We start from the raw sequence: 22,460 nt of genomic DNA on the forward strand, positions 1-22,460 counted from the left end.
GAGACTCCTTCGGGTAGTGATAAAGCAGGATATCAAATCCAAACTCTTCTTCTAAAATCCTTAAAATAAAATTTAAAAAATCCCAGAGCTAAGTTGTTTGGTTGTTATATTTCTGTGCTGTTCTTTTTTTTCTTTCCTGTGTTTTCATTATCAATCAAGTCATAGTAGTCTTGTTGCTTCAACTGCAAGTGGTAGGGCATGCCAGTATTCTTCCCCTTCCAACATTTTCATTTTCTTTCTTTCTATGTTTCCCGTGTAGGACAAATGACCTGTCCACTCAAAAGCAGCTCCTGGAAAATGGTAAGTGAAACAATCCACAAGTGAGCCAGGTTGTTGTTAACAACAATTAAGCATGAAAAATCAGCATTCGGGGGGAGAGAGAGGCTTTCATGCGTATTCCCTTGCTAGAGAAGGAATAACGTGTACAAAGTGAACAGAGATCTAGTTGCAGTGGATCCACTGTGATCCGCACCTACTCTGTGGATATGTGTCCCATAGCTGTCAACGTTTCCCTTTTTTAAAGGGAAATTCCCTTATTCCGAATAGGATTCCTTGCAAGAAAAGGCAAAAGTTGACACCTATGATGTGTCCTTGGATACCATGGTTCTTATAAAAATCCACTAAGTTCTTCTTGGGGTCATTGGCCAGTTGAGTTCAATAATAAGCAATTGTACTTTTATTTAATTAATTAGTACAGCAATATCTCCATCACAGAACTCAAGGCATGAAACATCACTGTTTCCCCAAATTCATGGTCAATGGTCAGTGATGTCAGAAGTTGTAGACCAACAACATATGGAGGACAACATATGGAGGAATACAGATCTCTTATTGTAAAGGAATTTTCACATGTCAACCAAAGTTCACATATCAACCAAATTCATATCTTAGCAAAAAACTGAGCTGCCTGAATAGTATTTGGGCAGTGCTGGTGGTCTGCCTACTTAATCTAATTTTTTCCCTCACTTCAACTTACTTTTTAATCACTTTCAATAGTCACTAAACCTCTGGACCTTTTCTGAAACATTGTTTTGATCGGGGAAACTTAGATGTCTTACTTTGCTTTTGTAATTTGTCAAGTACATTGTTTAACGGTTAATATTTCAATATAAATGAGCACAGACACATCTTTACTGCCTGAGAATTGTTGCCTTCCAAGATATCGTAGCAATTTTGGGTGAACTTAATGACATTGTTAAGCAGTTATAATAAATTTTATGTCTACAGACAAAATAATTGGAGAGTATACTAAGTCTTTGCAGCAACAAGGAATTGAGTCTGTGGCCATTTATACAGCAAGGCGACCTTCAAAGGTGAGTACTTTCCAGAGCCTAGAGTCCTCAAATGTTTGGCATGTGGCAAATTAGCAGATATAGTGTTTGATTTCTCCCATTTCACAAGAGTGTTATGTTTGCTTGTATATTATTTTGCTCAGCAAATGGGGTGCGACTCTGTGCTTAAAGTCAAAGCAACCAAGGCTTCTAGCAAGAAACTTAGAATATGAATGTTACTAACAACGATGAACACTTTAAATATAGCACTAATGTTCTGCCATAAGGATTAGGCAACTGTTATGTTTTGGGTGAAGGGACAGTCCCCATGTCATAACTTCAAACAAGACACAAGATTTGGTAAGAAAAATGAAATAAGATGGGTTATGTTTTTACACTGGTAGGGTTATTGGCCCCTGGAGTGCTCTCAGACAGAAAAACAGATGGCTTCTAATGTGAACACACAGCTGTGTGGAAACAGAAGCTGCTCGTTCATTTAAATATTGTGGAGACAACCATTCACTCATCGCCATATTGTAATGCGACATTTTATGAAGTTAATTGGTTAGGCCAAGGCTGGGCTCCCTGATGGATAGCCTCCAAATATTGTTGGATCACAACTCCCATCCTTCTTTACCACTGATGATGATGAGAAGTAAAGTTCAACAACACTCGGAGGACCAAAGATCCCTCAGCCTTGGGCTGGGCCCTGATCCTGCAGAGCTTCCTGTGCTCATTATAATATGCAGAATTCATGGATTTAGCAACTTTCTCTCATCCCTTGTTTTTCACTTGTCCTTCTGCAAACCTGAAGGTTTCCCAAACCCTGCTGATACCTCCATTTTGTACATGGATGGTGCTGTTTTGTTTTTCTACATAAGGATACACACTCAGAGTGAATTAACAATTTGTATACAGCAGCATTCTTCAACCCAGTGCCCTCCAAATGTTGGATTACAACTCCTATCAGCCCTAGCCAACATGGCCAGGGGTCAAGGATGATGGGATTTGGAGTCCAACAAAACTTTGGAGTCCATCAGGTTGGTGAACTTCAAAACCTGCAATGGATAATCCAAAGTAACACACAGTATCTGGTTTCAGAGACCTAGCAGTTTCTTAGCAGAACTCTCTCAAAAAAGGTTTGTGGTCCTTAATTTAATTTAAGGGATACTGTAATGGACAGAAACCAGAACTTTCATTCATAATCCATCAATGATGTACATATTTTATTTCCCTTTCCGATAAAGGCGTTGTTCAGTGCCTGAACAATTGGAAACGCAAACTTAAACTTCGAGTCTTTGGTTAAGTGATATTTACTGAGCATCACATAAGTTAACCTCACAAATTTTATGTGCAGCTGAGGTCAAGATGGGCATGAATAGTCTGATTCATGGGTCAGAGATAATGGATTAATTCCAGAGTAACAGAGTAACATCATGGAGAACTGGTGAGGTGACTCTCTGTAGGCTCTTTGCATATACTGCAAAGAGTTCTTCAGGCATATATCTGCTGCTGGTGATATTTTCCCCAGTAGTGTGATATTAAGGTGGCGCTGTGGGTTAAACCACAGAGCCTAGGACTTGCCGATCAGAAGGTCGGCGGTCTGAATCCCCACAATGGGGTGAGCTCGGTCCCTGCTCCTGCCAACCTAGCAGTTCAAAAGCACTTCAAAGTGCAAGTAGATAAATAGGTACCACTCCGGGAAGGTAAACAGGGGCTCATGCCCAAACAGGTGGGGTTAGGATTTCAGCCTTAGTTTGGCTCCAACAGATGCAAGGGCAATTCATCTACTGTCATTTTCAATGCATTACGAGTGCTGCAGGGGGGAAATGAATGCACAGGAGACAGACGGAAGGGAACAAGGCCCTTCCACCCCCCAGCTTTTTTACTGTTTTCCTCTCCATTTGAGCACTGCTTTACATTAAGAAACTAAATTTTAACTTGTAGCTGTAGACAATATACTTAATTATTTCCCAGCTGGGTCAGCCAGAATCCTACATGCAAAACAAAGCAGAGTTTAAAATAATTACAGCAGAACTGCTTCAAGCTGGCTGAAGCTAGCTGTGCGTTACTCTGGGGAAAGCAAACATCAGTTTGACTAGATAGTAGACGGAATGGCGCAGAGACTGTGAAATATGCTTGTTAGTAGTGTCTTGTTATTCATTCTGTGCGATAGTCCTATATTTGGTAAAAGGAAGAGCCCTAGTTTCTGCACTGGAATTTTGTTGTTTGTTTTTCTGCCGGAACTGAAATAGCATCTCTTTTGATTTTGATAGTACCTTGGTTTTCTTACAGTGATAAAGGGGGATTTTATACCCATTATGCCACCGTACTCTTATGAAGGTTAGAGACAAAGTGTACACAAATGGATAGGCCAGCGATGACATTTGTTCTCATTTCCTAGCATGACACCCGAAAAAAAATCCAGAGCGGATACTAAATTGGGGAATTTGTCACTATAGCAAGGAGAAGGTTAGAGACAAGGTCTGCTTCCAGATGAGGGGCTCTTAGTTGTAAGCTACACACAGGATTGCAATTGACTTTCAACACTTTCTTCAGGAGTGGGGAATCTTTTTCAGCTCGAGGTCCACATTCTCTTCCGGGACAGGAAAAGTGGACAGGAAAATGAATGTAAATTGGAGCAGTAGGCTAGTTTTACACATACTCAGACAGCCCTCTCTGTCCAGGGCTGCCTTCGGACGTCTTCTGAAGGTTGTATTATTACTTATCTCCTTGGCTTGGGGTTTGCATAACTCCATACGCTCCAACATTTCTCCCATGATAATAGGGACGTCCTAAGCAAAATTGGAACATTCGGGGATCAAATCAGGAACCAGGACGGCTTCTGTAAATCCTGGAAAATAAGGACACTTGGAGGGTCTTTAAGAGCTTTGTCAGAGTTCAAGGATATATTCAAACCAAACTCAGGGAGATGCAAAACAGGGCTTCTGAGTAGTGTAGCAGAGACAGGAGTATGGCCTGGGGACCAGAATCCAGAAGTCCAGACACAGTGGGCTGGAGGGCCACATTTGGCCCCTGGATCAGAGGTTCCCAATCCCTGGTGTACATCCCGCTATGTTCCGTCCACACCAATGGGTGTGATTTAGGCTGTATTCTTTGAAAGCACTATGAAACCACTTCAATCAGCCATGCCTTTGCCCAAATAGTCATGAGAGCTGTAGCTTGTTAAGGGTGCTGAGGCTTGTTAGGAGACCCCCATTCTCCTCATGGAGCCATATTTCCCAGAGTTCCCTGGGAACAGGGGTTGGTTGCTGAGCCACTCTAGGAATTGTAGCTTGGTGGGTGGGGGGGGGGGGGAGGTGTCCCAAGAACTCTCAGCACCCTTAACAGATGACAGACCCAGGGTTCTTTGTGGGCCTGATTAAAGACTGACTATAGTGGTATCATAGTGCTTTCAGTGAATGGTGTGACTGTGGCCTTGGTTGCTTTGAAACTCAGCACACTATATTCATTGCTGTGGGTGGCATTTTATAACACCCTATCTCAGATGGGAGTTGTAATTCAGTAGCATCTGGAAGGTCAAAGGTTCCCCGCACCTTATCTACACCTGACACACATACAGTCATACAGGTGCAGAGTTTGATCACAGAATCCACTGAATTAATAATAATTTTATTATTTACACCCTGCCCATCTGGCTGGGTTTCTTCTAGCACACATAAGAACATAATAAAACATCCAACATCAAAAACTTCCCGATACAGGGCTGCCTACTGATGTCTTCTAAAAGTAATGTAGTTCTTTAGCTCCTTGACATCTGATGGGTAGGGCGTTCCACAGGGTGGATGCCACTGACGAGAAGGCCCTCTGCCTTCTTCCCTGTAACTTCACTTCTCTCAGTGAGGGAACTGCCAGAAGACCCTTGGAGCTGGACCTCAGTGTCCGAGCTGAATAATGGTGGTGGAGACATGCCTTCAGGTATACTAGCCTGAGGGCTGAAAAGGTCAGCAGCAACTATTTGAATTGTGCTCAGAAACGTACTAGGAGCCAGTGAAGATCCTTTAGGATCAGTGTTATATGGTCCTGGCAGTCACTCCTAGTTACCAGTCTAGCTGACACATTCTGGATTAGTTGTAGTTTCCGGGCCACCTTCAAAGGACATTTGCACATTGCAGTAGTGCAAGCGGGAGATAACCAGAGCATGCACCACTCTGATGAAACAATCGGCGGGCAGGCTGGTAGAAAGCTTCTTGGTACTGATAGACAGCTTCTGTAGACACAGAATTGACCTTCACCTGCCTGGACAGCTCTGGGTCTAAAATGACTCCCAGGTTGTGCACCTGGTCCTTCAGGGGCACAGTTACCCCATCAGGACCAAGGAGTCCCCCATACCTGCCCCCACCCAAACAGTATTTCTGTCTTGTCAAATTCACCCTCAATCCATTGTGGGCTGGGGCTGCCACTGTGATTCCACTCCAACTGAATGTACATGGTTGTCTGAACCAGGTTGCAAGGTATTCCTGAAAGAATAGTATGTGGTTGTTTGGCCAGCTCATATTAAGCATGCAGAACAATAAAAACCCAGACTGGAATGCCTCCGGATTCCAGTACTGAAAAGAAAATGATGGCATTGCCTCATGACGCATGGTGGAACAAAACTCTGCAGCCAGGCGCTGAAAGGGCATCAGTATTGTGAGGTTTTCACATATTAAATAACGATTCAATCACCTGTAGACAAAGATGACATTCTCACAATGCAAAATTGCTTGGAAAAGTCATCATGCTTTCTGCACGCCAAGATTAAAATCTTGAGCACGCTGGCTCATGAATAGGCCCCATTGGAGGCAGCAGAACTTTCTTCTGCATAAACAAGCTTAGACTCAGGTCACCAAACTTGTTAACACAAACCATGCTTCCCCCACAACCCCCCCCCCAGGGGATAAAGCATGAGCTTTCCCTCAATACCACACAAAATTCTGTTTTCAAGGAAGTGATGAGAGGCACTATGCGTAGGCATGGGTGAAAGGATGTACTTCCCAGATCCCCCACCTGAGAAAAGTCGCACTCATTTATTACTGCAGCAGTTATTTTTTGCAGCTTTACACAGTTGCAAAGCATGTACAAGCCATGGCGTTAGCCAGAGAGGCATCTAATGATTTGTTACCGGCTGTGCTCAGAGTCATCCATGAATGTGAAAGAGTGCATTTTTCAGAAGGAGCACATTTCCTGAAAGTTTCATTTCATCTTTGCGAAAAGTCAGAGAGCCCCTTCCAGTTTCAACAAGTTAAGCTGAATCCTGTTTTGAAAAGACGGTGCCTGCTGTGCACTTGTAAATGCAACCACTGCCTCAATTTTCTCTACTTTCTTCTTGTGAATAGGCTCTAATCTAATGCTCCCCAGCATCCTCCTGGCTCGTTGATCCATACAGACTGCTGCGATTTCATTTCCTTGTGGCTCAAGTCCTCTGCTTTTATGGATGTGTGCTCTCGCCTAAATGCTGATTCCTATACATTGCAACGCCAATCATGTCTTTCCATGCAACAATCTTTTTCTAAAAGGGTATCTTCTGCAGAATCTGGAGTTTTTAAGGCTGCATATTGTTAGTTTTAAGACCATACGTACATTTTTTTGAAGGGCGATATCAATCTTTAATTATTATTTTCTTTCATATTTTGAATGCTCTTCAGGTTCGGCTGTTGATTTTAACGGTACAAAGAGGTAGCTTGTAGGAATAAGAAGACAAACTTTGCATTCTGTTTGGCTAAGCAAAAGGAAATTGCAAGTAACTACCTGGAAGACATATCCCTCTCTCTGTTTTAGCTGTTCAGTTCCCTCACCACAGTAAGCCACAGTTAACTTACCTGGGATGTTTTACTTCTTTCCACTGGTGCAAGGAGGAAACAAACCTGATTTCTGGATTAGTCTTATATCCAAAACCACTGGTTTTGATTTGTTTCACTTTAACCAACAACAATCAGTTACAAGCCCAAAACAAGTCTTGGCTCCAGATCATGGTTTGTTGGGAGAACAGCAAACCATGATTCCTGAATCAGACGCAATGCTAAGCCACTTTGTTTCTTCCCGTCTCTTATGGGAAGGAGCCAGTTGCTTATGCAATATAAGTAGGGATTGGTGAATAGGTCAGTATCTCCCAGTTTCTCCTTTTTCTAACCTTCACTTCTCCACATTTCTGTATCAGCTTGCAGTTTTTGTTTTGGAAGGAAAAAGATCTCATGAACATTCACCAGCATTTTCGTGTGAATTTCTCCTACTGTACACGTTTTTGCATGCGATTTCCCCAAATATACACATTTTTGCAAACCAATTTCCTCTAAATACATATTGCTTTTTTGTATGCCATTTTTAACTACTACATGCATTTATGTGCACACTTTACCATAGCATATGCACTTTCCTACACATTACTTGGCTGGAGAACAGCATTGCAAAATTCAGATAAGTGTTTCGCATTCGGATAATAATTTTGAAGGCTATATGTGTGTTTCGAATTGCAAATTGTTTCAGAAAATGCAGACTTGGTAAGTTTACCTTTAAATATGAACAGAATCAAATTTCTTCCCCAACTCTAATGTGGTGACATGTCCTCGTGTTCAAAAATCGTCATATAAAAATTCTCAGCCAATATCCCTCCTCATTTCCACTTCCAGCCTTTCTCATTTCCCTAGCTGTTCTTGTTTTGGCAATGTTTATTTTTTACAGAGAATTTTAAAAAGCCCTTTCATATACAATGCTCTGCAGAGGCATTCTTTTAGCAGAATTTAGTGCTATATTTCATTTTCTGGTTACCTATTAATTCACCTATCCACCTATAACCCTCAGACAATGTCATGGGGGCACATGTCTAGTAGTGCACGGCAGTTCTTGATTTTCTGCATATATTTCAAAGACATTAACTCCCATCCCCTAGTTTTTGCTTTCAGCTAGCTCCAAGTAACATCCAATAATTATATGCAGAGAGATGAGTAGGTATTAACATCAGTTTCCATGGAACTAAGTCAGAGACTTTTCCCCCCACATGCCTTTGTTGCCCATATTTTTCACTCCTGTGCAAAGCTGCCAATAGGCCTGAAAAGACATGTCCTTTTGTGAAATGTTTTGAAAGGTTTTGTAATGTATAAATCTCCAGTTGTCATTCCATTTATTCTGACAATCTCCAGTGCTTTGAAAGATAGGCTACATATAATTTGGCCATCTTTAACTATGCCCTCTCTCAATTTTAATATCCCACTTAAGGTGTTATAACTGTTGCCCCTTTATCAAAACTCAAGGAACCACTAAAAAGAAAGAAAGATATAAACTATGCCATAAAATGCTCCCTCTTGTTCATTTTTGCATTTATTGCCCACTCTGTGAATATTGTGTCTTCGTTGACCCTCAGAATAGAAACCAGAAATTAGTGTATCATCAATTCCTGTATCATCATGATTTCATCTGATCTCAACAGCAAAGAAAAAGATAGCACCAAGAATGCATAGCCATTGATTTAAAATGTGATGAAATACAGTGGTGCCTCGCAAGACGAAAAGAATCCGTTCTGTGATTCTCTTTGTCTAGCGGTTTTTTCGTCTTGCAAAGCAAGCCCATTGACGGATTAGCGGATTGGATCAGCTGATAAGTGGCTTAGCGGCTTAGAAAAAAGGGGGGGGGAGGGGAAAAAACCAGCAGGAACTCGCAAGACATTGTCGTCTTGCGAAGCAAGCCCATAGGAAATTCGTTTTGCGAAGCACCTCCAAAACGGAAAACTCTTTCGTCTAGCGAGTTTTCCATCTTGCGAGGCATTCGTCTTGCGGGGCACCACTGTAAAAGAATCTCCTTCCACATTTCTTAAAGGACAAAATTCTCTAAAGGGATGTAGCATTTAAAATGAAGGCTTCATAGTAGGGGTAGAAGACAGATCCAGTTCGGTTTGCATTTAAAGGTGAGCCTACAAAATTTACACTTTCTGAAATGAAACACAAAGCACAATCCTTCAACATACTCAGTTCCATGAACTGTGTAGTTCCTTTTTCCAGCTTGGTAATGTGTACAAAATCCCACTAGGGTAAACTGTTGAGATTTCTATTCCACCTTAAGGAGCAGATGTGTGGAACTGTTGCGTGTCACATGTCTGTTTACATTCCAGCACAGCTTGCTGGGAACTTCCGTTGTGTGTATAGCTTTTGCTTTTCCTGGTCTCTCGAGAAGACAAAGAGAGAGAGAGATGACATGTTTCTTTGTCCTGATTTATGATTAATAAATCTGTAGTTATAGTATGCTTTCACAAGCCTCACGCCTATTCTGTGTGCGCAGTTCGATCTGCTGATAGTGTGCCCTGGCTTTGAAGCCCGGGTCGCTGATTTACGTCGGAGCAGAGGCCGATGGGTCTTTGCAGCGGACGGCTAGAAGGAGACAGCCCCGCTGGCCTCCTGGCCCTCTGCATGTTGACATAAACATGTATATATTAATAAAAAGGACATATAATTAGGGAAATTGTTTTGTAAAAATTTGTATATCCGGGGGGGGGGGGTATGCACTATAATGCTGGCGATTTTTCCTGAGGAATAATAATAATTTAAAAATTGCAAACAGATATGGAAGTGAATTTAGGATTGGAAAAAAGAAGCCGAGAGAAACTTAAGTCGACAAAGTAACCCATGCCCACTTCGTAGCATTTCAGAGTGGTTAATGAAATAAATTTCTTTTTCTTACTTTTGCAAAATAATGCTAATCATCCTCACTAGTTGTCAAATGGGGCTTCAGTATTGAGATGCACTGGGTTCACATGCCTATGAGGAAAGCAGGGGTGGGTTTATAGACAGAGAGAGCACCCCGCCCCAGACCCGCAGGTAAATCCTAGCTTTTCTTTTCTCTTTCTTTCTTTCTTTCTTTCTTTCTTTCTTTCTTTCTTTCTTTCTTCTGCTCCCAAAACTCTTTGAGGACAAGTGATGCATATGGAGCTCAGGCAGCAGTGAAAAATAACGTTCCCAAAATGACTGCATTTCATTTCTGTATTTCCAGCCACAGGAAGCCCCATCAGGACCATAGTGTATGGGTTAAGCCTTTCCTTCCCTGTGACCATAATGACTAAAATGATTGCCTCTCAAAGTTATTATTCCCTTCCCCCAGAAATGTTTGCTCCTAAATTTGCTGACGATAACTCATGTTTGAGCAGCAGCAGCATCTTTATTGTGGCTTTCAAATGGTGTTAGTAGTTTTGTGCAACAGCCGGATTGTATACTGCAGCTGTAGGGAACCGAATCTTCGCTCCTCCACTCCGTTGAGTCGTGTTTGACCTACCCACCTGTCTATCACCTGAGGTCACCATGATACCTATTTGTTTTTGCATAGCACTGTGCACAGAAGTCCAGATGATCGGCTCAGAGTTGATCATATATGATCATATACATGTACAAGTACCAGACTTTTAGAAGACATCTGAAGGCAGCCCTGTTTAGGGAAGCTTTTGATGTTTGATGAACTATTGTATTTTAATATTCTGTTGGGAGCTGTCCAGAGTGGCTGGGGAAACCCAGGCAGTTGGGCGGGGTATAAATAAATTGTTCTTATTATTATTAATATTATTATTAATTTATTAGATGTTAGGTGTAGGGCAGGTGTTTGTGGCATGGCCAAAATGGCCTCTTGGGAGTAATCATAAAGTCTGGCACGGTTAATTAGGCTTGCAGGGTGGACATTCCCCAAAGCTGATATAAAGTTTACCAGATCTGTGTGCATTGGTGTCCTCCTCTTCTAAAGAAGCATGTTGAAAACTGCAGCCATGATATGTTGTGCAGCTTAAATTCTGCTAACTTCAGTGAGCAGCTTGTGTGTGGGATTCCAGCCAGCACCGCTAGTTAATCAAAAGTTTGCCCGAGAGGCTGCATTTATCCCTTCGTAATCAAATAGCACAAATCAAAAAGAAGATGAAGCCTTGATTATTGTCATACTGTGCTTTGAAAATAAGTTTCAGTCTACCATTGTCTGGCTTGTTTTTGTGAAATCAAAATTACTGATTGCCAGCACAGCAGTAATGAAGATGGCAAAGAAGTACCGCTTATGTGTTACTCTGCGAAACGATGATTTTCCTAGTTTGACATAGTGAAGAACATGCAGAACTGCGCCTGGAACCTCTAGTTTGGGTACCTAATCACCACACGCACTGAAAACAATTCAGCAATGACCTGAACAGAGCTGCCATCTTCTCCAGTTGCTTGAGAGGGCGCAACACGACATCCTGACATCATGCTCGTGATGTCATGTGATGTCACAAGGAGCCAAGGAGCAGAACTGAACACCCACTGAAAAAACATGAGGGGAGGGCATGAGCGAAAGATTCCCAGAGCAATCCTATATAGATTTAGTCAGGTGTCAATCTCACCAAGTGCAATTGGGAAATGTGCACAGGATTGCAGCCTTAGAAAGGAAGGGGATAAATAAAGACAAGACTTGGAGTCTGAATGGTGCAGCAAGACTTTTCCCATAGAAAGGTGCCAGGTACATTCTGCTTTAGGCAGCAAAATTCCTTGAGCGGGCACTATTTTATCTGGATAGGTTCAAATAGCAAGAAACAGTCATCTCGGTATTGCATATCCAGTTGGAGTGGCCACATAATCACCAAACTCTCTCCCTGACTTCGAATCAACCACTCTCACACACATACTATAGGACGTTGTGCTAAGTATTGTGAACATCACTCCTAAAGATGTGAGTAGCTTTCACAAGATGGATTCCTCTATCCTCCTCTCTGCTGCAGCCAATCAGAGAATTTAAGGAGAAAAAGTTTGTGTAGGGATGCAAAACACTTGGATTTGGCAGGAAAGTGCCCTTAGCAGAAATAGCCAAGAATTTAATCTCCTGCTTATTGATACTTCCTGCATAATCCACACAGCTTTCACTTTTTCGAATGATTTGTTCCCTTAGGTTATACCTGTGTTCAAGGAAAAGTTGTGTTAAAACTTGCTCTCATTCTCTTATCTGGGTAGCTATTTAACCAGACTCTTCGTACTCAGCCAGGATTACTCAGTGCTAGCTATTGCAGAAATTTAAATATGCATCATATACATTCACACATTTGCCAGGGATCTTATTTTAATCTGGTTAGGTGGCTACTCACTTCACTTTTGCATACCATATAATTCAATAAGAAGAAATTTCATGTAATTATTTTATGTTTAATTGTTTTATTGAAGGGTGGGATACTTCTGGCTAAACTTTGCTAGAGGAGTTGTGGCACAGCTTTTGGATTCCTGAAAATCTGTTCTTGACTTCATTCTTTCTCCAAAATCAAAGTATTCCCCATAGCTCAGTCATCAGTTCCTCCTACAAAATCTTATTTCTGTTATTAGCATTACAATTCTCCCCAGACAATGTGCTAGCCCCAGTGTCCCTTAACATACAGACAATTGATTAAACACAGTATAATTTAGTCTTCATAACCTTTTCCTTGTGTGAAATAAAATGGCTACACTTTGGGAGGAAGAAGAGAGATTAATTTTTTTAATTAAAAAGTGAAACACTTAACGCTTTTCTTTGCGATATATTGCTTTCTTAAAGGGAACTTTTTCTTCCTTCAGATACCACACTCTGGCAATAACAGTTGCAACTGTTGTTGTTGGCACCCGTCTGTCTCGAGAGACAATGGAGTGCACCTCCAGGGGTGAAAAACTGCTGTGTTAATAGCGCCAAAGTGACCTCCCTGAGGCACAAGTCTGCGCAGTGCGTATGGAGGTCCTGGGGCTGTCCAGATGCCCTTTCAGCCTTGCTGACGTGGTCCAAAGGAAAGCAGAGCAATACGTTCAGCACGTGAACCACCAGCTTTGACTCAGTATCTGTGTTTCACCTCAAGGTTTTGTTTTCTGTTGAAATAATCTGCAGAATTCTCTTTTAGGTACCAGTGGGGCCTGATGTAGCATGGCAGAGCAGAAGGCACCTAATGTCTGTTGAAAAACAAGAAGCTAATCTGTATGCCCCAATAAACGTAACCAATGGAACAGGCCCCAATGCCACGTGCATCCTTTTTTATGCCACAGATTTAAACTTTACAGCCGATGGCACTGTCATGAATCTAACCCATCGAACATTTGAATCTCACGAAGTGGATACCAGCAATTCCACTTGTTCGAGCACCAATGCCACGTGAGTAGCCTGACTTTCACTACTAATTGCCTTTCATGGTACATTGACTGAGGAAGCTGATTTTTTTTTTTTTGTCCCAGATAGCATTACCATTTAGCTTAGTCAAGACTTGAAATCAAAGTCCTAGAAAGATCAGATTAAGGTACAGTCATGAAATTGCATAGCTCGCATAGCTTTGGTTATCTCTATTCTTATGCATTTTAAATGTCCAAAATGCTTTACAAGCCTGCTTATTAATTTACTCTACGAAGTAGGCTATTAACTACTTTGCAGCTGGAGAACTGAGGCTGTCAACTTGCTAAAAATTAGAGATGGACAAGCTTTCCCCAGCAAATACCTTTTTCAACCCACTGACAGGCAGCCTTGCTCATTAAGATGTAGACGTTTTTGGTACATCCTAAAGATATAAAACTTGCAGTTCCCCTGTTCAGCTTTCAAGAGAAACAGAATTTTGGGAGGAAATGATAGATTTTCAATATTTTACAGATCAAAAGTCACTCTTCCTACATTAGAAACATAGTATATATTATGTATAACTTGATTTGCCATTAAATGACAATCTTCGTAACATTTAAAGCACGGTTTATTCCGACAATATTTACAAGTTGAATTAATTGTTTTCCATTTTGGTTACAAATGGAACTACAAGCTGTAGGACTGGAAAGAACCTAGTCTCTCATTGGTTTTACCATTTCATGAGGAACACTCAAAGCACAATAGAAGCAGGAGAAACCATCAGCATTATAGTAAAAGGAAACAATGTATTTTGGGGGGAGAATAATTCTGAAATACCCAGAAAATTATTATGTCTCCTTCAGTGTTCCATAATGCATAAGGCATTCATTTCCATAAGAGGGTCTGGAAAAAGAAGGGAGGAGCCCTTGGTTTGTATGCAGAAAGTCCCAGGTTCAGTTTCCAAGTAGGGCTGGGAATAAAATCTGCTCCTGGAGAGCAACTCCCAGTTGGTGAAGACAATACTGAACTCGATGGACCAATGGTCTGGCTTGCAATATTTCTATGTAGTAAACAGCTGTTGTTCACCTCTATGGGAACAAATAAATAGGGCACGGTTTTGATGGGGAGAAGATTTATCCAACCCCCCTGACCACAGGTGGTCTGACCTAATGGGATGCTGCAATAGGGATGCTCAGGCCATTGTCTGTACCTCTCCCATCATTCTCACACTTGGTATGTGTGGAAAGGCTGTATGCAGATACTCACCTATGTCAGTATCCTATGTATTCCTACGCCATTCCTATGTATCATTAATATTTATTAATTTTCTATACCACCCTTCATCCAAAGATCACAGGGCGCTTTGCAATATAAAAACACAAAAATGCATACCATAATAACAAACAGAAACAATAACTTCCGTCCATATATATCATAACACTGTAGGAATGACACCTTTGTCAATGTTGGCTTCATTTTGTTGATCTGGATTTGGTACCCCAAACGTCGTCATCCTCTAAAATGTGGCACCTCGTATTCTGAGCTTTTCGAAACTGAAACCAGAATTCCACATGCGTTCTGATACGTGACCAAACTTTTGTATGAATTGTGATCCTTATTCAGTGGTGTTGCGTTCTTTATTGGTGCCTGGGGCACGTGAGTGCACCAGGTGGGTCCAGGGGCTGGGCGTGGAAGGTGAACAAAACCTGCTGAACCATCTGAACCCAAGCCGCTGCCACTGTCAGGTGGGCGTGGGCACGGAGGGTTCTTGGGGCCACGCTGCGCTGCCACCCGCCCACCAGCACAGAGGGAACCTGGTTGACCGATGTGGGCCGGGGGTGCAGCAGCAAGACTGGGCTCTGGGGCCCAGAGACCCCCAGTGGCAGGCAGGGTAGGGATTGTGAAATTCAATGTCCAGTACGCTTCCACTGTGACTCAGTGTTGTCCCAGCATTTAGCAGAGACTGCGCACAGTGAGATATTTCAAGCATGCAGAACAGACTCTGTACGCAGCTTCTTTCCTAATCTAAGAAGCGTTTATTTACAGCAGCAATTAATCAGCAATCCGGGAGAAAACAGCAACATGCTGGCTCTCTCCATCGAAAGTAATCTCACATAACAAAGCAGACAAACCCCCCGTATGTGGGTACACCCTCCAGCATCAGGACGCACGCTCTGATCTATTAACCCTATAAGCTCTGGTTCTCCTCACAGGGATCCCTGTGTGGGGGTACCTGACTCACACCCTCTCAAAGCCATGCGCCCGAGGCTACAACCCCCTGGCCCTCCCCATGCTATGCCCCTGTCCTTATTCATATCAGTGCAAGAGCCAATTGCACAAAGAAATCTGTACATGGACTACCCATTCCTCTTGGTTCAGCCAAGAAATACCATGCCTTAAAACTCAGGCCGCCACAGCTTGTCACTCCTCAAACCAAACACAGCCAGCAAGACATACCTTGAGTTCCATGCGCAGATAGTGGAGGGTGTGGCCATCAGGCATGTCAGTGGTAGGGTGTGCAGCTAGATCACAGATCCCTGTGAATCCCCCCCGTGTGTGTGTGTGTGTGTGTGTGTGTGTATTCATCTGAATTATTCTCTTACGTCAGGGAGCTTCTGCAGTATATTGGCCCAGGCCTGTCATTTCCCATTGAAACAAGGAGCATTTCGTTGCGTGTCGAGGTCCCCAAGCCACCCCCCAAATAACTCACAACGGACACATAATTTTTGTTTAAGGTTTCTGGCATGATTTTGGCCACAACTTTATTTAAATACAAAACCGTGAGTGGTTGTTTAGGCATTGGCTAAGACTATCTGTCCCCCCCGCCTGGGGACAGAATTGACTTCCGTGCACCACCGAAAGCCAGTGCGGGAAAACAAGTCGGGGAGAATTAGAGCTGAGTCACAGGCCCTCAATTCTCACCCGCATGCTCCCTGAAGGCTTGCCGGCCTTAGTCCCATTCCAGGGATTGGACGAAAAGATGGCAAGCCCCAGGATTCCTTTAACGGAATTCCCTTTCCGCAGCAACCATGGAGGGGCAGGCCCAGCCTATCCTGACCCCTCCTCCACCGATTTATAACCAATGCCTAACCACAACCTTACAAGTTGTGACGATTTGCTACGCAGTAGGCAAAAACCAACTGGCCCAGCCAATCTGCCAGATGGACAAAATTCCTACCAGGCCCCTGCCCCAATGGCAGACGACCCCATGACAGGCATAGCAAGGTCAACGCAACAACCCCTTACTCTAGGGCGGGTGGGCGGGTGATCCGTTGCACGCAGCAAAGAGAAAGCTCCCGGCTGCGTGCAGAGTATTTAAACATTTTACCCCTCCCACCAAAATTGCAACATCACTTTTGCCCCAGCAACCTATCAAACCTATCGCTGCCCCAGGCCATTTTAGAGACCCTGCCTGGCAACAGAGGGGTGGCTCAGTAGCCCCGACCGCAACACGTGCTCTCCATGAAGGAGAACACGCTTTAGCAAATAAAGAGGAGTGTGAACTTCAGAACACACAGGGTACTTTTCCCTCACAGCACATATCTACTCCCAGAGAGCTGCTCTTTCAGAGTGAAAAACACTGTAGGACCTTCTCGTGCTCCATTTCCAAACTCTTTCTCATCAAGTCAGATTTGTGTCCAGATCCATTATTTTCATGGAAAAGAAGAAGAAAGCTAATAAGCAGTTCAGCTTGTATGTATGCATGAGGTGCAAAAAAGAGAATTGTGCCAACATATAGCTGCTTCTTTTGTCTTCCTTTCATTGTTCCTTTCCAAGAGAATAATTATGCATGACTTCTATTCATCCACATGTCTTCTCTTATGGCCGCGCTCTCTCCTTGCCTGTGCCCTCATTTTATTCAAATGTCTTGGTCCCCACAACCACCACCATGATCAAAACTCCCATTAACATTACACAAGACAATAATTTCATTGTAAGGTGTCATTGCAGGGAATCCTTGCCACCACTTAAATTTAAGTGAGTTGTAAATAACTCCATAGATCAAGGTCTTCAATATATTCCCCCTTTTGTTTGAAAGGAAGATAAGGAAACAGCTTTCTGCTCTGCAATATTTTCTGTTCCGCCATCTCTGTCTTTACCTCCCAATTTAGATGTGATCCTATTTTTAAAAACTGATAATGAAAAAGGTTCATATGAAAATTATATGATGTAACATTTTCTTGCATCTCTGCCTCCTCCCCGACCCCCTTGTCAGGTTGTCGTTAAAATACACCAACCCAGTGAAGGGCATTGAGAGTCTGGAAATCAGGTATGTTTATGAATTAATTTACTTATACTTTTTTTTAAAAAAAAAGAATGTCAAGGTGCTTTCCACTTACAGAATGGGACATCCTCTTATCTCCCCACAAGTCTGCAAAATCCCAGGCAAAGAGAAACTAATGGCGATAGTCTACCCACTGTTGCTTGTATTCAAGTTTTATTCATGATTAAAACTTGTGATGATTAGTCCAAATATCATTGTACCGGTTGTGGAAACATAGAAACAGGGCTGTGAGGAGGACCTGCTGGGTGAGTATATCTGCAATGGAGCCAGGTGATGTAGCATACAAACAAATGCCCTGTATACCTGAAGGAGCATCTCCACCCCCATCGTTCAGCCTGGACACTGAGGTCCAGCACTAAGGATCCTCTGGCAGTTCACTCACTGTGAGAAGTGAAGTTACAGGGAACCAGGCAGAGGGCCTTCTTGTCAGTGGCGTCCTCCCATCGGATGTCAAGGAGATAAATAACTGTATACAGTGGTACCTCAAGTTACAAACGCTTCAGGTTACAGACGCTTCAGGTTACAGACTCCGCTAACCCAGAAATAGTACCTCGGGTTAAGAACTTTACCTCAGGATGAGAAAAGAAATCGTGTGGTGGCAGTGAGAGGCCCCATTAGCTAAAGTGGTACCTCAGGTTAAGAACAGTTTCAGGTTAAGAACGGACCTCCAGAATGAATTAAGTTCTTAACCTGAGGTACCACTGTACAACTTTTAGAAGACATCTGAAGGCAGCCCCATATTGGAAATTTTTAAATGTTTGATGTTTTCTTATGTTCTTATATGTGTTAGAAGCTGCCCAGAGTGGTTGGAGCAACCTAGCCAGATGGGCGGGGTATAAGTAATAAAATTATTATTATTATTATTATTATTATTATTATTATTATTATTATTATTACCCTAAGCCAGCATTTCTCCTTAAATCACTCTGAATAAGGATGTAGTTCACTTGACGTTAGTGCCGCTACCTGTCCTGGGTCTTCAACCCTGCCTCAGAAGGTGCCTTAGCAAATGGATTATACGGTACTTCAGGGAAAAGACAGTTTGGGACTGAGGTCAAGCTAGAATGTCTAGCCGGAAATTTGTAACAAGTAATAAAGACCATCTCGGGTATGAGTAAATAGAATAAAACGGAGATGATTTCAAATTAAAAAGCTTAAATCTTTCCTCACTGCGGTTCAGAGTGCTATTAACCGGGCAACGAATGGTTCACCAAAGTAAGCAATGGCGTATCACAGCCTCTTCCACTAGAATAGCCTCAGGCACCGGGCCAAATGAAAGACTTGTAATCAACACAATACGATCCTGGGGAAAATAAGTAAAAAAATAAGCCTCTGCTGACAGACAGGAGAGCTTGTCCATTGCACAACTCACATTGCAAAAAGTATCATGAGCTGTAAACAGGCCCCCCGCTAAACTGGAAAACATGATTATTGTGTTATTTAGGCTTCCAGTCTGCTGGCTGGGGTGAGGGTGGGGAAGCAATACCTGCCCCTAGGTGCTCAATCAAGTTATTCCCTTCACATTTAACATACAGTATATGCTCCTCTGTTTTCTGTTAAGATAAACCTGTTAAGATCATCCCATTTCTTGATTTGGTATAGGTAAAGGGACCCCTGACCATTAGGTCCAGTCGTGACCGACTCTGGGGTTGTGGCGCTCATCTCGCTTTACTGGCCAAGGGAGCTGGCGTACAGTTTGCGGGTCATGTGGCCAGCATGACTAAACCGCTTCTGGTGAACCAGAGCAGCGCATGGAAACTCCATTTACCTTCCCGCCGGAGCAGTACCTATTTATCTACTTGCACTTTTGTGCTTTCGAACTGCTAGGTTGGCAGGAGATGGGACAGAGCAACAGGAGCTCACCCCGTTGCAGGGATTTGAACCACTGACCTTCTGATCGGCAAGTTCTACGGCCTGTGGTTTAACCCACAGTGCCACCCGCATCCCATTGATTTGGCATAGACCCTGATAATTTCAAAACAGTGGTGGATTGTGCTTTATTGCATACAATCACATCAAGTCTGTTGAAAAATCCCCCCCCCAAAAAAACAACAACCAACAACAGAGAAGGGGAGAAATGCAACACCAGCTGAATCATGCAACCAGCAGCAAAGGAAGTTGCCTTATAGTAAATCAGACTATTTGTTCATTTATCCTACTATTGTCTGCTCTGACTGATAGTGCCTATCCAGGATCTGAAGGCAGAGGGCTTTTCCAGCATCTCTTACCTGAACCTTTTACTAGAGGTGCCTCTGAACTGACCTGAGGCCTTTTGCATCACCATCATCATCATCATCACATCACCACCACCACCCAGCTAGATGGGCAGGGGTGTTGTTGTTGTTTAGTTGTTCAGTCGTGTCAGTCTCTCGTGACCCCATGGACCAGAGCACGCCAGGCACTCCTGTCTTCCACTGCCTCCGCAGTTTGGTCAGACTCATGTTAATAGCTTCGAAGCAACTGTCCAGCCATCTCGTCCTCTGTCGTCTCCTTCTCCTTGTGCCCTCAATCTTTCCCAACATCAAGGGTCTTTTCCAGGGAGTCTTCTCTTCTCATAATGTGGACAAAGTATTGGAGCCTCAGCTTCAGGATCTGTCCTTCCAGTTATAATAAAGTTGTTTTGTTGTTGAGAAGCTGCAGGATAGGAGACGGGAAATGGGAATCACATGGCAAAGCCCAAATTGTGCTTCAGTTCTTGCAGGCTTATAAAGGGAGGGCATAAGTATTTTCCTCTCATGTTTGGTTCAGTGTTTAGAGCACACTCCCGCCTCCTGCACATGCTTTCTTTGTGCTCGCCGCAATGGCTTTTCAATGAATTTATCCGTATTCACACATGGCCCCTTTCCTTAAGGAACTGAAGCCTCTTCTCTTCTTCTCAAAGCAAATCAGCTTGTTCCCTTCTCTCCATTGCCCATCAGCAGAAGGCTCAAACCCAGAAATTCTGTAGCCTCTCTGCGAGTATATCACAGTATGAACCACTGAACTCCACCCTTGTATCCTTCATTTGCTGCGGCCCGGGAGACAACCTTGAGGGTCTCATTTCGCTGCTAAGCTGAATGGCACGTTTGAAGAGACATCTCTTAAACCCAAATGCACCTGCTTAAACCCTATCTCACGGCCGCCCGGTAATTCCTAAAGGAAAAGATGCCATGGCAGAATGAATCGATGCATCTTATGTTTCTCCTTTCTCTAGTTTTTTGATGACCAACAAGAAGTACATAGGCTCTGCTCGTGAGTGGTTCACTTTAGATTTTGTTCACATTCAACAAGACAACAAGGAAACGGCTATATTTACTGCCCCTTCCATCTCTGGTCCTGCGAGTATTCATTCCATTGCCAGATGGTGGGAACAAGCGACCATTATGGGGCAACGTTGACTCCAGCAATGCTGCAGCGAAAGAGTGGCAGGTTGTCATCTCTGAGTTCCAGGTGAGTACACAGTGCAGTTTCAGAGGGCAGTTCTAACAGCTATAGTTTGCTGTCGGAGTTCTGAAAGGTCTGCCTCACCACTTACTTTCCCCTTCAACCCTAAGAGAAAGTTTTAACCATCACCCTTTCTTGGATCCCCAGTGAACTCTTCAGTAATGTGAAGATGAAGGATTGACAGGGTTGGGGCAGCCTATAAATGGGGAGAACAAGGAAAAAAGAAGATTCTCCAGAAAGCTATCTATAGAAAGCAACAGACCAACACCAATCATTATCCATTTTTATCTAGTCAAACAACTAAACAAATTATACTGTATTTTTTCATGTATAAGACGTCCCCATGTATAAGACAACCTCTATTTTTGAACCCTAAATTAAGAAATGAATATTTTAAACACCCAATATCACCCAAACTTGTTGAGTCGTTCCCCCCAAATTTGCAGAACGAGCAGCTGAAGCTCTGGAACGTATTTTTCCATGTATAGGACTAAAAAAAAATAAGCAAAAAAGATTGTCTTATACATGGAAAAAGATGGTATTTTGCCACTTCAGTGAATGGGTCATTTTTGCAAAGGAATGATGTGTGAATCATGGATTAGTAATAGAGTATATCCAATATACATGAAAAGCCATAATCTTTGTCAACTTAAAAGTACTTGGGGTGAGCTCTCCGCTTGAGATTCTAGAAAGGTGATGGCACAAGCCAGAATTCTTTTATAAAGACCTTGAAAAATCTTCAGTGAGTTACAGACAAAAAGAGAATATTGTTTTATAGGCTTTTGTTGCTTGTCAACAACAGGATGTGAGGTGGCCCATCTTTATTTTATGAGTGGAAGACAACTGCCCCCTACCACTGCTGTGGCAAAATAGAAGCAAGGATATTGCCAAGTGCAGAAATTACAATAGGCATTTTTAAAAACTAGAAAGGCACTTTGAGACAGTCAAACTTCCAGACCGAAACTTCAGAAGAGACATCTCAGACTGGTGTGTTGCGGGTTTATTTTATTCTTTAAAAAAGATCAATATTGCTGTACCCTGCAAACATTGTCTTCCTACCTTTAGCCTCCTCAGTCTGTTTCAGCTAAAGTGCTTTAGCAACATCAAAGCCTTGTTACATGCTTCAAGCACTTTGGCACCGAGAACGGTATCGAGTCTGTATTATTTCATAGTCACTCAATGCTCTGTGGGAGCCATAACAACATTATGCAACCTCACCATTTTGTCAGCCATCCAGCCAGCCAGATAATGTGTGTCTTCCCTTTGCAACTTTTGCCTGAAGCCTGAAAAGAACAGACCCTCCATTTTCCATGAGCATTCCTGGATTTACAGAAGCTTCACCAGATTTTTATTAGATCCCAAAATGTCCCGCTTTTCCTTAAAGGTAAAGGGACCCCTGATCATTAGGTCCAGTTGTAACCGATTCTGGG

The 22,460-nt window shown here is 42.8% G+C and overlaps 1 pseudogene across 1 annotated transcript in view; it reads left to right on the forward strand.

Annotated features, from left to right (window-relative positions):
* LOC310687922 (V-type proton ATPase subunit S1-like) overlaps positions 1 to 22,460 on the forward strand; it is a 50,645-nt pseudogene that overhangs the window by 24,345 nt on the left and 3,840 nt on the right. Inside the window, exons 5-9 of the transcript XR_014530113.1 lie at positions 260 to 300; positions 1,228 to 1,313; positions 13,120 to 13,367; positions 17,539 to 17,592; positions 20,801 to 21,036. The product of XR_014530113.1 is annotated as a V-type proton ATPase subunit S1-like (transcript). The remainder of the gene's footprint in view (positions 1 to 259; positions 301 to 1,227; positions 1,314 to 13,119; positions 13,368 to 17,538; positions 17,593 to 20,800; positions 21,037 to 22,460) is intronic.

This window comes from Podarcis liolepis (assembly GCF_965112155.1).
Source record: "Podarcis liolepis genome assembly, chromosome: 10".
Taxonomy (NCBI): domain Eukaryota; kingdom Metazoa; phylum Chordata; class Lepidosauria; order Squamata; family Lacertidae; genus Podarcis; species Podarcis liolepis.